Source organism: Amblyraja radiata, chromosome 26, assembly GCF_010909765.2.
Source record: "Amblyraja radiata isolate CabotCenter1 chromosome 26, sAmbRad1.1.pri, whole genome shotgun sequence".
In the NCBI taxonomy this organism is placed as follows: Eukaryota; Metazoa; Chordata; class Chondrichthyes; order Rajiformes; family Rajidae; genus Amblyraja; species Amblyraja radiata.
Window position 1 is genome coordinate 3,840,325 of NC_045981.1, and position 7,577 is coordinate 3,847,901.

Genomic DNA, 7,577 nt, shown 5'->3' on the forward strand with positions numbered 1-7,577 from the left:
CGCGCGATGGCGCATGGTTACACACGGTGACGTAATCATGCGTCACCATGCACTACACGTACGATGTCAGGACGCCTGCATGCGACCGCAATACTCCCACGTGCGTATGCGATACGTCACGCCCGAGGCGTTCGAAGATTTTGTGCCCTACAAAATCCTGGAGCACTGCGCGATACTGCAGATAAGAGTTGGCGTCATGTACGGCACAGACATTGTGGGCCAAAGAGCCTGTTCCTGTGCTGTATTGTTCTATGTTCTATGTACAGTGACTAGTCCTCAGGTGGCAGATCCTGAATTCTTGGCCCCCGTAACACTCTGATGAATCTTGATAATTTTTCAATGACTGAATATTAGATACGTTTAATAATAATTCAAGTAGATTTAAACAACGTAATGATAAATGAAGCCATGGTTAGTGGGATTGATTGAGCATATTTCAGTCGATATCTTGGAGTTCTCCCAAAACCACATGGCTCATTGCATCCCTTTTCCTTTTGCAAACATATGCAAAGCTATCTCATGAACATAGGCTTTGATGACCTCACATTACCTCTGTTAGCCTTTCACCTCTGTGCATCATCATCAGGCACCATTTGCATCATTGAGACAAATGAAAGTTTGCATATCCCAAAGTTGTGTGGTTTTGCAGGTCAATTGGTATCTGTAAATTGCCTGTAGGGTGCAGGGAGTGGATGTGAAAGTGGAATAACATAGAACTAGTGTGAATGGGAGATCAATGGTTCGTGTAGTGGGCCGACAGGCCTGCTTTCATGCTGTAACTTTCAATCAATCAATCAATGGCATATACACAAACCAGTGTCAGTTTAGTCCACAGGCCAACAACTTAATTACATTCGGTCAGCTCAGATGCACAGACAATATTGTTTGCATGCCATCACTAGACTCCCAAAACAGACACTTCAGTCTCAGCACAAGATGTAGATGTATAAAAGCTAAAGGTATGCTATCAAAGATTCATTTTACAAACATTGCAAAATTGCTAAATCTCCACCAACTCATAGAAATCTCTGGGCAATGACTGCATAACATGGAGATAGGCCATTCATAATGACATTTGAGTACCTTGAGCCCAGATGTTGATAGCCCAGTGTGAATATCCGCAGGAGTACACCACCTCCCAATCGACCCACACATCTGTCCAGCAAGCATCTGCTCTTCCACCTGCAGCAAACATGTAGATCCCACACTGGCCTCATTAGCCATCTCGAATTCACATAAGTGGTGTTGAAGCAAGTCTTCTTCCATCCTGAGCCACCCTGATCCACCACTTGAGATGAATTGATATAAATTCAATGGCAGTTTTATTTAATGATGCCCCCTAGTGTGGGACTGCAAGTTGTTCAGAGTTGTGCACCATTGCCAACACTGGATCTGTTTTAGTCTTCCTGGAGCGGGTTCAGGGTTGGGCTCAGGATACCAGTGGGTAGGAAATATCAGAGTTTTACAGCTGAAATATTGAAGCTATTTTAAAGCATGCATCAGAAGTTTCCTTCTGGACATTTTGAGGAGATTTGTTGATGATGTGCACAACCTCATTTATCCCATTGTTTAAAGTTACTTTGCAAACATGACATCATCTGGTTCCCGGAGATAGCTGCACAACTGAAACAATTGACATACTGGACTGCCGATGACCAGGATTTAAAACTTCCTCTCTGGAATTTATAGTGGGAGCTGTAACGGTCTACAAATGAATGCTGATGGGAGGGAGACAAGGCTGCATACGTCAGCAGCAGTGGTTTGAAGATATTTTCCGAAGAGAATGATCCAAGCAGTTTAGTGACAGCATCAGACTAGGAAAGAGTCTAAAGTCAGGAATGTTGAATTGTCATATGAACCACCAACAGAACAATGCAACTCTTACTCGCAACAGGCCTGTAAACACAATATATACCGATAACATATAATAAACAAATATTCAATTAATATTAATATTAATTTCTCAATACTTGTGCAAAAAAAAAACTCGGTGAGTGTAACCAAAACAGCCTGTAGTGCAATGGCCCAGTGGAGAGTGGAGAGCCATCAAGATCACAACCCCTGTTGATCTACTGTGGTGACAGACACATTGTGATGGGTCCTGGTCTTCTGAAGGTATGAGCGGCTATGTGTCATAATGAACCTCTCAAAGAACTTGTGTAGGAAGGAACTGCAAAATGCTGCAGTAACTCAGCGGGGCAGGCAGCATCTCTGGATAGAATGGATGGGTGATGTTTCTGGTTGAGACGTCTGAAGAAGGGTCTAGACCCGAAATGTCACCTCTTCTTTCCAGCATTTTGTGTCTCTCTCAAAGAACTTCATCGCCATGGATATTTGTGCCACTGGTCGGTAGTCATTGACCTATTATAGGCAACATTCCTTATTATTAAGGCTGTCACCGTACTTGGACTCAGGTATTATTGATGCCCTTTTAAAACTGGTGGAAACCTCGTTATAACTGTAATCCCTTAATCTGCCCTCCATAGATCAGTACACATTCTTCTATTCCTCTGTGTAGAAAGGAACTGCAGATGCTGGTTTATACCAAAGATAGATACAAAATGCTGGATTAACTCAGCGGGACAGGCAGCATCTCTGGAGAGAAGGAATGGGGAAAAAGTCAAAGAACACACGGAAATATTTTTAATGTTACAATTTTTGTGTTTATTTTTTTTGCGGTTTCACTGGCACAGCCAACTGTTAGTGCCAATCCCTAATCCCCACTTACTACAAAATGGAAGGAGGCTACTTAGCCCACTGATTCAATGCTGTTTTGCAGCAGTGCCATCCCATCAGATGCATTCCCCCTCTCCCTGTTTCCTTTCAATCCTGCAAACTACTCCCTGTCATGCCCATCAAACGTTTCCTTGACTCTGCTGCCACTTAGCTACACAAAGGGATAATTTTAGCAATTTAAACTGCTTGTGTATCTTTAGTTTAGTTTAGTTTTGAGATACAATGCAGAAACAGGCCCTTCAGCCCCCTGCACATTAATACTATCCTACACACATTATGGACAATTTACACATACACCAAGCCAATTAACCTACATACCTGTATGTCTTTGGAGTGTGGGACGAATCCGAAGATCTCAGATCTTCACGCAGTCACGGGGAGAACGTACAAACTCCGCGCCCGTAGTCGGTACCGAACCCGGGTCTCTGTCGATGCAAGCGCTGTGAGACATCAACTCTACTGCTGCGCCACCATTCTGCCCCTTTTGAAGATGTGCACCTAATGGAACCCAATTCACAGAGCGCTCTTGATCCCGATGGAACACTGGTCTTTGTAGCTACGAGGCAACTGGTCTCACTGCGGCACCAGCATGTAATCCACTGCTTTTGGAAAGATGGTGATGCATCATGTCCTTGAATTGCAACAGTTCTTCTGGTGAAGGTGCTGTTGGATGGAAAGCTCCACAATATACGTAAATCTAGCAGTGATGAAGCCATATATTCCCGAGGTAGTGTCCATGGCAGCATATATTATTTTCCTCATCAATAGTATCAGTTCTTTTTCACCAAATCTGTCTCTCCCACAAACACTTTAATCTTCCATTTATTGTCTATTGTCTATTATCTATAATATTTAATTATATTCATATCATCTTGTGTGACATTGAGAGAACATATGCACCTACTGCCCTTCTCCTTGGTTGTAAAGGTCAGGGGTTTGGGAGGTGCTATGGGAATTATCCAAGAGATTACCTACAGTGTGTTTTCTAGATGGAACTCACTGCAAACACCTTGCACAGGTAGTGGAGGGAATTAATGTTAATGGTCGTGAAAGAGGTGGTCATCTGTTCAAATAGGAAAACAGTAAAATCCTACTAATCTGCTAAAACATCATTTGGAAATACAGGTGAATCTTCACTGGTTCAAACGGGCCTGTGATCAAAACTGTAAATACACTGGGGACAGTTTCATTCCCTTTACTCACCAGGGCCTCAGTTCTTGTGCTTCCTCTAAACTTATCAGGGCTATGTTTAAAAACACAGGGGCCCTGATTCCTACCACCCCTTTAACCTTACTGGGGTCCCATTTTCTGTGCTCCATTTAAACTCATTAGTTACAGATTCCTGTGAACCTTTCAAACCCACCAGGCTCACCGGAAAGACAATTATACCACTGGGTAAAATCTTAAAAGAGTGAGGAAAAGAATTGCTAGTCCGGCACCTGCAAAGTCTTGAAGACGACAGATTATCAGAGTTTTACTGTAAATACAAAACGTAGCGTAGAAAGAGGCAGAATGTGGCCGACTTATCTCATGCAAAGAAGTTAGACGTTTGCCTTTAATGATCCCAAATTCCTTCTCATTTTCCCTCATCGCCTGTTCAAACAAATTGGAAAGTTGGTGTAGTTTTAGGCTGACCTGCTGAGTATTTTTGATCCCCAACAGCTGCGATTTTCTTTTGATTATTGCTCAGTCGTTAACCCTAGAATTGAATCCTACAACATTCTAACTCCTCGGTAAGGATGGGGTTTTTTTTCTGTTCTAAGTCTCTTACAATGAATTTTACACAGGTAGCCCCTTAATCCTGATCATTCAATTATCAGAAAGTCTTCTTCAGTATTTCTAATAATTTTATTTATTTATAGCATTTTCTAACATGTGCTTGGCCTTTTCTCTCTTAATTGCATAACCTAGCACTTACGTGTAAAATATTCTGGTCCTTTGAGGCAATTTCCCTTGGATTGTCACCTGAGTGAATGTACCCATCTTTCTAAAAGCTTCCTATTCCAGATTCACATTCTTGATTGTCCGTAACTTATTTGATTTGGACATTTTCATTTCAAGCCTCCTTCTCCACAGGTGCACACTGGCATTAAACACTGACATTGCTTTACTTCACTAAGTGGATACTAGCCTCTGCCCTTAAAGGCACAGAACACTTCGAGAGGAACGACTCCTGAGTGCCTTTCTGTAATTTGTTTCGGAATAAAATCAAAATCTGACATCAGTGAGTCGGAAATTAGCTGGGTAAACTTTGTAAAAGCAATTATTCCACAGGGATATAGAAATGTTGCAGAATTCCTTTTCCTGGTTTTCACTTGTCCCTGTTGTATCTCTCAAAGAGCTGACGTTCTGAATCTCCTGAACCAAACAATTTTGTTTTTGTGTACATGTTTATGTTCAGAAACTGACTTCTCATTATTTTACAGTTAGGAGAGTGTACAGTGCAGATCAACCAATGCAATGATTTTTTTGCATCTTTAATCCCTAAGCATATTGATTCTTGTTGTGAATCAATGCTCATGCGAGGATATATTCTTTATTTCACCAATACTCTTAATTTTCACCTACAAATATGTTAACCTTTTGTTTATTGTCCATTCAGAATATGACCTGTTTTCTAGTTATTCTATCATCTTGTTAGACAGCTGCTTCTAAGTCACTCCGTCCATTCTAAATCACTCAGTTACTCTGGTGTTTGATTTTGAATGAATTACGTTCAAAGCGTTGAGAATGGCATTGAGTCAAAGAAGGCAGAGATGGTAACTGTGAATATCAGAATATTGTGGCGCCACCTGGTGGTTAGGCCACTTACTGAGCGAACCCTCGGCACTAGGGCTGGCAGGACCACGTGACTGTGTTTGGTGGGAAGGAGTCGTTACGTTGTTAAGGGGTGTGCCCTGGTGTATATTCAGAACTATGGGAAAACCCTCCCCAGTCGCATGTGTGCTGTTCTCTGTATTACCTCAATAAAGATCACTTTGATTCACAACGCATGGCTCGCTATAATATGTTCGTTAAAATTGCCATATCACCCATCACAGAAAGGGTAAATTGCCAACAAGGGTGCCAACAAGGGTTCCAACAAGCAATGGGGCAGTTCACACTTGGCAGCTTGAAGGAGTTGGCTACCTCTTGATCATCTAATGTCGGTCAAGGTGTAATGGGATGGAATGCTCTCTTAAAGCTCCAGCTTCACTGTTACCCACTCCTCCCAAATTCTGCTTTGTGCTGAAGATAGAAACAAAAAGCTGGAGTAACTCAGCCTGACAGGCAGCATCTCTGGAGAGAAGGAATGGGTGACGTTTCAGGTCGAGACCCTTCTTCAGAAAGTTTCGCTTTGTGCTGTCTGCTTATATTGCTAATTTTCTGGGAATTACATTACTGATATTCTGGACTGGGATTTCTCCAGATCAATAGCAGCCTGACCCGCTGAGTTACTCCAGCACTTTGTGTTGGTCTTTTGTGGTGACACGACTGGATTACTAAACCTGAGACTTGGACGTGGACCATCTGAGACACAAGTCCAAATCCCACCATCACTTTAGCAAAATAAAGAATTTTAGATTTAGTTAGTTAATTAAACTGGAATGAAATGAGATAAATGAGACTGTGAAAGGGGTTTGCTATGAAAAATAGTTGGCACTATTATTCCTTGAGAGCATATCTGCTGCCTGTGTATACTCTGAGCCACTGCGGTGTGCGTGGAGTGATATAATTTGCTGGTAGCTGCTGCCCTTTACCATACATTTGGTAGAAGATATAACTCCTGGGGGTATTGTTGAAGAAGTCTTGATGAGGTGCTGTGATACATTTAGTAGTTGGTATGTGCTATGATGGCAGTGGGTAGGGTGCCTATCAAGTGTAGAATCATAGACGCATACATACAGTGTGGAAACAGGCCCTTCGTCCCAACTTGCCCACACCGGCCAACGTGTCCCAGCTACATTAGTCCCACCTGCCTGCGTTTGGGCCACATCGCTCCAAACCTGTCCTATCCATGTACCTGTTTAACTGTTTCTTAAACATTGGGATAAAACCTCAAATACATTACTTTGGAAAAGTCAGTGGGTTTAAGTCGTAGAAACAGCAACACCAATCTGCCTTTGTGCAAGTTATGACTTCAAGTTATTGTGAGATTATCCCACAATTCCCATTGTCTTCAGTATTACTAAGATTCTTTGCTCAACTATCATGCAGTAAATGCTCTCACACACCTTGTTTGTTTATATTTGGACTAAGGCTGTAGTGAGTTCAGGGGTGTAAGTTGTCCTCTCTGCCCACTGTGATCATACTATGAAATTAACTTGCACGGATTTGTGAGAAATCTGAGAACCGCATACTACAAGATATCTCCTTCAGTCTTCAGGAACTATTTTCCTGCGATCTCTTCAGGCTTTTTACTTTGGATGTTGAAGAGAAATTCAGAACCAATGGTATGGTTTGCGTAAAAATGAATTGAGTGCATCTTGGTCACTTCACCCAGCAGGGAGATCTGTTCAACCTGGCTAAGAATGGATGAGAGACCTGCCGCAGAGAGAGAAGCAATTTTAAACACGTCCTGTCAATAGAAACTTAAATATTAAGTGATATAAATAAAAGTATTGTTCACATGCCAGACACTTCACAAAGGTTTTCTTGCTTCCAAATATCATAATTGGCTAATTATAGCACTTTAAAAGCATGTGAAAAAGCTTTTAGCATCCATTAGGAAATGTATTGCAGGCACTTTTGAATTTGCTGAAAAAGGGAAGTCTGGATGCTTTTAGCTGATTTGTGTTACGGAATGGCACAAACCTTTCATCTAATACCACAGAGATTCCTCAGGAAGTAGCAGATCAGCT